The following is a 10,478-nucleotide window of genomic DNA, read 5'->3' on the forward strand; positions in this document are numbered from 1 at the left end:
TATAGAATATGATTCTGTATCTTGAACAGGTAACAGGGGAGGGGTTTCAGTTACTTCCTTTGCTTTCCCAAAGTTGTGACTCCGAAACAGACTTTGCTGTCTAAATGTTTGGCTTTGTATCACTTTTTCTCTATCTAGAGAGGCAGTTTAAGTATTGCAAGCAAAGTAATTTAAAAATAAACAGGATTCCTCATTGCAGATTTGCTAGTCTTTATTAAATGCCTTTTGAGACTCAGATCTTGTTAACTTAAATTCACTCTTTTTTGTCACAGTACGAGATGGCCAAAGGCTACTTGCAGGTTAAGAAAAGATGGCTTTTTTGAAAGCCACATAATAGTGACAATATGGGAACATAATTCTAACTGTCATGGCTCCAGGTCAGCTCCTAAGTAGTAGGAGCCAATACTCCCCTGATAAGACTTCACAAAAATGTGGGAGACTACAAAGATAGCAAATTTGAAAGCAGTCTGAAATTCCTGAATGCAAATCTTTTGCCTCAAACACTCTACTATCAATATAGAAGACACTTACTTGACTTCTTTTGAACTATGTAAAAAAACCCAAACTACAAAAAAACCCAAAATCAAAACAAACACAAACCCATTTTGCTTCTTTTATGAGAATTATCATTTTCTTAAAGCTGCCATAATACTCATGCCTATGACAGGATTAACCTCATTTAATGAAGAAGTTTAACATAACAGGATTGGATACCAGACCCTAGACAAATCTCTACAGATAAATATGTAGCTGTGCATGTGGTGGATTTATTATAGCTACTGGAACTCTCAGATTCATATTTTCTAGCTCTGTGATAGTTACAGCAGTGTACCCTTCGTATATTATTAACACATAAGATTACTTCTTTCATAGGAGACTTGAATTTCAGCACAACACAAGTGCATGTCATCTCATCTTTTGGTCACTGAGGACTGCATATTGTCAAGTTTAATTTCATTATCAAGTGTTTTGTGTGATCAATTTCTTCCCACAGTGCTATCCCTGCAGTGCTCAGAGTGTGTCTTCTAGTATTCTGTTAGGTTCAAGCATATCTCCATCATTAATATTCACTCTCATATCTTATTCCTGGAATATCCCAGAATCCCTTCTTGCCTGAATGAAAGTGAGCAGATTTAATAGGATCTCATGAGAACTTCTTCATTCTTCTTGTTTTCATTACCTGTTATGGTCCTTTTGTCATTTCCTAGCAATCATGTCACTACCTCACTTGATTTAAGATAATTTATGGAATTAGCCTACCTAAGGAACAGGCAGGAGCTATTTACTTAAAATATTTTATGTGTATTCTCTTTACTGAAATACATTCTTTTGATATATTTTATATCAAATAATTTATCATCTTTTTTTCCTGTAGGGTATACTTTTCCATGCTATACCTGCAAGCTGCTCAGAAGACAATAAATACACTTGCAGTGTTTTGAAGCAGAATAGTTGTAGCAAGGGAGCACCTGTTATTCCCCATAGTACCAACTGTTTCATTCTAAAACAGATAAAAATTAAGCAGATTTTTGTTATCATTTCCTCAGTCTCTGTATTCTACTTACAAATTAAATCAGAGTTATGGGTTTCTCTCTATCTTTTAAGATACTTCAGGAAATACTTCCTTAACATAATTCTTCATGTGGTAATATCACAGAATCACCAAACTCCTCTTGCAATGTTTTAGGGTCACTTTTCACATTGATCAATTTTGACCTGTAAATATATATTTGATAATGGCAATTTAATATTAGAGATTTATTAATTACAAGCTAACCAAAATTATGACAAACTGCCAAATGAGATCTTCACTTTCATCTGATCTCTTCATGAGATAGCAGTGATGCATTGTGGAATATCAATATTATCCAAGACAAAGTAACTTTGTTCTTTTCCTGTTTACCACTGAAAAGGAAAAGGGGGAAGGAAACCCTTAGCACTCTTGTATCTACTCAGAAAAACTTCTCACATTTAAAAATGTTTCCTCCTTACAAAAAAAGTGGTGTCATCAGCCATTAAAAGTAGCAGAACAAGATTATATAGTGCTCCTTTCCTCCTTCTACTTTGGTCTATTGTTCTCACTGATGTTATTTACCTGCAGGGCAATTTAGTTTCCTTGTGACTAGCAGCTTCTGTAAAAGTAGACACAGGTTAGTAGTCATTCTTTTAACAGTCACTTCCCTCAACTTTGCAACAAGCATTTCAACACTTTGATTAATGCCATAGCAGGAGTGGATACCATATCTATATCTCTCTCTCTAGATATATATACATCAAGAGAGAGAGAGCACGAGCGAGATGGATATAGGTGCCACAGGCTACGGTGCCACAGACGTCAAAAGAGACGGGGAGGCACTTGATGCAAGCCAATCCATTTATTGCATTCCAAACATGTTTTTATACCTTTCCTCAGAAGGTTACAAATTGTATTAAACTGTAAGTGGTTACATGTACTTGTGTTAGAGATTACATACTAATTGGCATAGACATTCATCATATTCTCTCAGCAACATGTACATTATGTCTAAGCAACGTAAGTCAGCAGAGATAGGCGAAAACCACAGGCTCCAGCCTTACATTTGTTTGTATTTGTTACACCATCCTCTGAGGTCATTCCAACCTTCTATTTTATCTTAACTCTGTACTTCTGAGCTCATACACTCTTGCCTGTCTATGGCTTATGTTCCAGTATTTCAAGTTCCAATAGCTGTACCATTCCAACATATAGGTATATAAATGTATAGATATGTAGATATACACAGAGAGAGGTTTTGGTTTGGTTTTGGTTTATATTCACCAGAAAAAAGAATACAGGATTTTATTTATCAATAAGTTATTCGTCAAATGAGTTGGTGACAAGTACACCATGATGAAGTCAATGTCACACAGATCTGAGGGGTTCATATACTGACACAGTCCATCCTACTTTGATGGATTTTCCTAGGTCTGTTATGTATGCAGAGATGTCTTTAATAGAGAACTTGGATTGCATGGACAGTGACATTTATGTTTATTTTATCTCAGCACAATAATAAGATCCCTCCTATTTTTGCTGATCCATTTGAGTACTGCTTTCTCCATTACAGCATAAAGAACCATTTTTCTCAGGCCTTTCATTTTATCCTGCAACTTGAGATCATAATTCTATGATTCAATGTAATCTGCATACATAAATGGTTCTGCTCTTTGGAAAGGACCAATTTTTCAGATCAGCATTTTGCATGTGTCTTAACATTCTGCCATTTTTTTCTGGAAGGCGTGGAGGCAACAGGTCTGGTAAAGTTATCTTAATACTCCACAAAGCTGCTCTTTGAGCTGCATTGGTTACTATTAACCTTAGAATCTTGTACTGTACTATTAATATTACTATCATAAGCACCATCTGACTTGTTTACATCTTGATGCATACTTAAATCTTCTCCAAAACATTTATAGAAGCAAGGAATGTAATCAGTTCCAAAACCATGTCTCTCTCTTTAACCTTCTCCAATCATAATTTCAGGACTGTTTGAATTCCTGGCCCTAATGAACATGTCATTCTTTTCAGTACAAACAATTTTGCCAGCAAGACATTCTTATATCTCTAAGAAATATTGTAAATTCCCACGCTTTCCCTTTGGGTTTGTTTTTCATCTGTGTTAAGATTTTCATCTCATTCCCAGCTGTAGTGTGGCTTTTTTTCCCTTTGCTATATTTTCCCATCCAGCTTCTGTGAATAAAGCCTAGCCACTCATGTCACATACTTTTTCATAGCATCAAGTGTCAGCTGAATAGATTTGCTTACATGAGTGAAGAAGCATCCTGTTTGTTTGAGCTCCTCTTGTGAACCAGGGATATGGCATGTTTTAGCTGATTTGTCTCTTTCTTTAGAGAGGCACAACTGACAGATATTTCAGCTTGAAGGTCTGCTTGTTCTACTGGCAGCCTCTATGTTTTGTACACATTCAGTCTTATAAAAATCTGTCTCGTAGATCATCCACTTACAGTAGTAGAAAACAGAAATGCTTTTCCTTTCTCAATCCTACCAAAATCTGTACTAGCTAATTCCTTTTGGTGTTTGTTGTCCCTGCTAAATCTTAATTCACCAGTGGAATGATGCAATAGGCCTTGACTCTATGCAAGCACTTCTCAGCAGCAGCTAAAACATCTCTGTATTGTCAACATTGTTTTCAGCACAGCTGCTTTGAAGAAAAGTTAACTCTGTCCCAGCCAAAATTAGCACACCATGGGCTGTGTGTGGGGGTGCTGGGTGTTTGCTAGTGATCAGCAAACTGGATCAGTTGGAGAACAGGAAACTCATAAGGCCTGGGACCCAGGCTGGGGTACCAGGCAGACAGAAGGACAATTCTCTTTTTGTTCTGCTTCTGCAAGTTCAAACTATGGGTGCACAATATATCATAGCCATTGACAGTAAGAGGTAACACCAGAAACTGCATCAGTAGCACACACTTCATCAGACACTAACTCTGTGAATTAAGGTATCTTGGTAAATCAACATCAGTGCATGTATCAAAATGTGTATCATTTAAGGATTTTAAACTGTCTAAAGCATATTTCTGCTTTCTATTTAAGTTTCTATTGTTAACTCTCTCTACAACCAGCCACAGTTATGGTTCTCTCAATTCCCTCCCTATATTTCTAATTTCAGAACTCACTGTAACATATTATCAGTCATAATTTGTACTCACCACTTTCCTGCTTCGGTATCTCCCATAAATGTTATTAATAAGCTGGGTCCTCCACCTCCTGGATTATTAATAGTGATGCCTATCCATTCACTGATTTACAGGGTTTGCATGTGGAGATTACTCACAGATGCTGAAGCAACTCACTGATCCATGCAAAGCTCAGGATGCGTTTCTCCACTGGCAAAACTCAGGTACAACTTAGAATACTTATTCAGCAAAATGAATTATTAATTTTTAAGATATTATATTTAACTACTGGTCCTAAGGGATGTTTATGCAATTGCATACACAAACCTGCAGGCACTTTTTAAAATGGGGGGAGTTTACCACAAAGGAGATGTAAAACGACAGCCCTTTTTTGACTCTTTTTTCCACCTTCTTTTGAGTTGTAGTTAACTACTGGTGCTATTCAAAGATTTTGATATTAACAAAATCACCTCGAGTGCTGTGTCCAGCTCTGGGCTCCTCCATTCAAGAGAGATGTTGATGTGCTGGAACGTGTCCAGAGAAGGGCGACAAAGCTGGTGAAGGGCTTGGAACACAAACCCTATGAGGAGAGGCTGAGGGTGTGCAGCCTGGAGAAGAGGAGGCTCAGGGGGGACCACATTGCTGTCTACAACTACCTGAAGGGAGGTTGTAGCCAGGTGGGGGTTGGTCTCTTCTGCCAGGCAAGCAGCAACAGAACAAGGGGACACAGTCTCAAGTTGTGCCTAGGGGGACACAGCTGTGTGTGTGTAGGCTGGATGTTAGGAGGAAGTTCTTCACAGAGAGAGTGATTGGCATTGGAATGGGCTGCCCAGGGAGGTGGTGGAGTCACCGTCCCTGGAGGTGTTGAATCAAAGCCTGGATGAGGCACTTGGTGCCATGGTCTAGTTGACTGGCTTAGGGCTGGGTGATAGGTTGGACTGGATGATCTTGGAGGTCTCTTCCAACCTGGTTGGTTCTACGATTCTAACATCATTTGGCCTCCCCCTCCAAACTTTTCCGTGTATCTCTCTTTAACAATGTGGAAAATTATGTGGACCTAGCTGTACTTTCCAAATAGCATAAAAATGTGGGAGACTGGTAGCAGAAATTTTTGTTCTGTCTGAGATCACCTTTCTTTTGAATCCACATTAAGTCATTTAGCTCACTACCAAAAAGAGGAAACATGTTTAAACTATGACAGTAACAAGACAAGCAAAAGACTTTTTTGGTGTAAATTCAGTTTTACCTTAGAATAGTGTGCTAAGATCATGTGAATTGAGTTTTGCCTTAGAATAGTGTGCCAAGACATTCTTCTGGCTGTGTCAGAATGTGACCTATGTAGGTAGCATAAAAGGATTAGTGTAAATCTACTTAAAACACATGGCAAACTCCAGCCTGCAGTGTTTAACCCAACTCTCCTCATTGTAACTTCTTTTAGCTGTCTGGCTTTCCTTAATGCCATTAAAATACAAGACTGACACAGGATAGCTGAGGCTCTGGGCAGTCCCCGCAGTGACGTTGCCTTTATAGCAAGTGACTGGTCTGGTTAGGAGTCAGCTACCTGGGGATGAATTCTTGCTGCACACAAGTAGCAATGGCCATTGTGAGAAGGAGCAGCAGGATTTGGTTTTGTTGGTTTTTTCACAGATGTACATGGAATTCAAATCTATACAACTCGTACCTAGCACCTTTGTGCTTCATGCACCTAGTTGATTAGATGAGGCTGGGTGCTAGGTTGGACTGGATAATCTTGGAGGTCTCTTCCAACCTGGTTGATTCTATGATTCTAAAGCTGACCTATGGAGTTGTAAAGATGTAACAATAATATTTCTCACCTTACATATCACAGCTGATTCTTTAGAGTAAGTACTGCAATGAGTGTAACAGCTATTTCAGACTTTTGATCTTGCCTTTGGCGATAGGTATCAATTTCCTAAGGACCTTTGCATAAGTGAATTGCATGTAAATAATTTTCCTAGCTGACAGCAAAAGGCACCAGTAAAAGAGTGAAGTAAGAATTGCACATACGAAAGACCTGAACAATAAATATTACTCTTTTTTTTTCCTTTTCTTCTTTCTTCCTACTGAATGGTGACAATCTTAGTACAAACAAGCATTTGACTTTTGGAAAAGACTTCAAAGGTTTTTATCAAGTAGAAAAAAAGATGGTTACCTTCCATTTAACCAAAATCAAAGGTTTGGGGTTTTTCTTCCTTCATTTGATCGTTAAAGGAAAGACTGTCTATATATGCTGCTGCTACTTTAGAAAGTATCTTCTATTTTTAATGCCAGTTTGATATTAAATCAGAGCTGGAATTGAACATAACAAATAGAAGAAAGTAAGGCAAGCTATGGCAGCTTACAGGAAAGGCATCTACTAGGTGGTCTTATGCATAATCAAAACCAGTGTGGGTTTTTCTATCTATATCGTTGCAAAGATCCGCTAAGTCCAGAAAAATCAGCTTTTACTTTTTGAGCTAGAGGCTACTTTAAGAGGTGTCTTGGTTCTAGTTTAAATTTCCAGAAACTGAAATAAATTTGGTAGAACCAATAACAATTTTTATAGAGTGCCCTTCCCTCTTCCCCCTCCTTTCCCAAAATAAAGGGATTAGATGGAGAGAGAGAGAAAAGTAAGCACACCCAAACAAATGAATCTCACTTGATTTGGAAGTTAAAAAGAAAAGTTTAACAATAACTCTAAAAGGTATCTGAGGTAGGGAAGTTACAAATGATATAGGGAAGGGAAAGCAAATACAAAAGGTATAAATACAACCTGATTTTGATGGTGATGGCTTTGTCCACCTCGTGTGTGATGGCCATGTGGTAAAACAAAGAGAAACCAGGAACAGGATGGTGATGCTGGTATGCAGGGAGCAGGGAATGCAGAGTGATGCAGAGAGAGAGAGAGACAGGAAGTTCCCCTGCTTTTATGGGTCTTTAGACAGGAAGGGGGAGTGGGCTAACCATCACCTGGTGGTGTTCAGACCCACCCCTGGGGAGGGGTCAAGACCACCTAGGGTCAGGTTCAGGGTTACTCCCCCTGGAGTGTTAACCCTATACAAGAGGTTAGCTGGGAAATCAGCAGCTGCTGCACCCATTAAATTACAGTGTTAAACCAAAACTGCAAACCATACCACTGTAGATCAGCTAATCTCATGGGCACTCACCAACAGCACACAGTACAAGTATGCCTTTGTTTTTTACAGATGGTTTTTCATTTAATAGAAACCCATATTTTTTCAACACTCCCTTTAGAATCTTCAAGGATTAAAGATTAAATCAGTGAATCATGGATTCTAGGTAAAGCAGCAAAGTTACACTGAACTCTCGAGTGCCCCAACAGACAGTAAAGTTTCCACATAGTACATATCTGAGATGTAATCAGAAGTTTAATTCTAGAGACCTATCTGAACAGTTTAAACAATGCTATTATATATGACCAGTAACTTTGCTGATATATTTACTATTCCAGTTATTGAGAAGCTTAATTCTCAACCTACAGATCTTGAGATTAAAAAAAGACACACTAGAGGTTTGCAAAACATCTTCATTCCCCTACAACACACAAGCTAACTCATATGAAATCAAGTTTAGTTGGAGGACATAGTACTAATAGGCTGGTGACAAAACATCTGGTGACACAGAAAAGATGCCAGTTCAACTCCCAGGTAAGCAAAGGGCTGGAAGATTTCTTCCTACTTTTCTGAGAAGTTTTTGGCCTTGCTGTTGATGAGAAAGAGATAGAAACATCCCAAGTGCAGCTCTGAGTTCCCTTGGACCACAACATTTCAAACATCTCTCTTGGATGGTTGCAATTGTTTGTCATAGGTATCCTATACCTTACCATGATATTGTCACTGTAGAACCAGAAACCTTTTTGTTTCCATTTCATCCAAAAGAAACTTAAAACATCTAAGGTCAGAATGTGAATTCTGGCTCATGAATTACATTGCTTTCTGGGAGCCCTCTGTACATGACAGTAGTTGCTTTCAGCATCTTCTTAATTATATTTTTAGGTGGTTATTCATCCATCTCTATTTAAATCTACCCCATGCCCATTTACCTTATGTTTTCCAACTAAGCACTCCTGTTCCTTTTCATGTAACTCTTGCAGGCAGCTATTATGTTCCAAACAGATAAATCATAACAACATTCAATTACAATAAGCTTCAGCTTTCAATTTACACATTGTATGTATGCCATGTGTTCAATATTTTGTTTGGGATATATAACAGGTTTATTTTCAGTCACTGACTACCATTACACTGTACTCAAGGACACATCCTAAATGCAAGGTCAGAAAAAGATTTCAGCTCGTTATAGCTGGCTCATATTATTCAGTAGTCAGTGGATGGAAAGAAGTACCTCCAAATGGACATTTCTGGTTTGATTAACATTTATTCCTCTGAAGCTGGTGAGTTTTAGTCTTACCACTATGTCAGAATGTCTGTCTCTTAGCATAAAGGGGTTTTTAAACTTAGTTACAAAAAAAGAGCTAAGTATTGAATTAATGAACTTTGTAATTTGAGTGACAGGCTTAGTTTCCCTGTAATCACATCAGCCTTATAATTTATGACTGAATGGAACTCTAACATTTAATGAAGAAACATTAAGATTGCTTTAATTTTTTGAAGAGTATTTCTCTTTACATTTCTGTAATATAGCTTCAGTCCAGACAAAAGCCATTTTTAATCAAACACTAACTGCTATACATGCCTGAAAAGATCATTTTGTAATCCCTTCATCAATTTGAAACAAAGACTGCAGTGGTTAAATTTAGCTAAGGAAAACTAAATTGCTTTCTGCTAATTGAATTAATACATATCTCTGAACCGTGACCCTTTTCCTTTATTTACACTAGAAAGGTGCTCAAATTTAGAGTCTTTTTCAGATTATGTGCATAAAAAATTGCCTATGGTGGGGGGCTGGAACTGGATGATCCTTGGGGTCCCTGCCAACCTAAACCATTCTATGATTCTAAAATGAACATCCTATATTAATCCAAGATGGGATGGCAAATCACAGCTTTTTCTGTTATTTAGAGAAAGCTATCTGAGAAAGTTCTGAGAAATAATTTGAAAATTCACTTTTATTTCTTTGACTTTTCAGTTGAGGGTTTTTTCAGTCAGTCAAGGTTGGATTCTCATCTGTTTTAAACTGATGTGTCAAGATTTATGTCTTCTAAACTTCAGTCTAACCTGGCATCACTCAGAAATTGCCTTCTTTTTATAAATAGGGTGAATGAGGCACAGTGAAATAATCCTGCCATGTCCTCTACCATGTGAACTATAATCAGTAACAGAACCAAAAGTACAAGCCAGATTACCTGAAAGATGATTACGCTGCTCTCTCCTGGCACTCCGTACTCTGAGTGCTACTTTACATCAGATAAAATTGTAAGGAACGTTCACTCTAGTTAAATCAGCTTTAGCTTTCAAATCAAACCTCATAAATACCATTGTATAAAACATGAACTCCATAAAATACAGTCCAGTCTCATTTGTACTGTCCTCGACTGAGGCATTCTTTTACTGAGGCAGCTCTGTGTTTCTGCCTTTGAAGACTCACCTTTCAAAATTTCATAATCAATTTTGTATGGACTTTAGAATCTTTATGTCTTCCTGCATAAAAAAACATATCTGGGCACTACTAATTCCATTCAGTCTTAATTTAATGAGAATTATAGTTAGGTAGCCATGTAAAAAACTCTGTGAAGTGGTCCTCAGAGCATCAAAAGCATGCACATGGTAGTTCAGCATTTTGGCACCGGAATCCTCATACTGGTAGTTTCCTGCCACGGGCTTCAGTACCATGGGCATCAGA

General features: G+C 37.9%; 1 long non-coding RNA gene across 1 annotated transcript in view; it reads left to right on the forward strand.

Moving 5' to 3' along the window:
• The window catches only part of LOC135181414 (uncharacterized), a 182,316-nt gene extending 180,550 nt beyond the window's left edge, over positions 1-1,766 (forward strand). The window contains exon 7 of the long non-coding RNA XR_010304868.1: positions 1,376-1,766. This is a non-coding gene — a long non-coding RNA (uncharacterized LOC135181414). The remainder of the gene's footprint in view (positions 1-1,375) is intronic.
• Positions 1,767-10,478: the final 8,712 nt, after the last annotated feature.

Source organism: Pogoniulus pusillus, chromosome 14 (genome assembly GCF_015220805.1).
Source record: "Pogoniulus pusillus isolate bPogPus1 chromosome 14, bPogPus1.pri, whole genome shotgun sequence".
NCBI classification, from domain to species: domain Eukaryota; kingdom Metazoa; phylum Chordata; class Aves; order Piciformes; family Lybiidae; genus Pogoniulus; species Pogoniulus pusillus.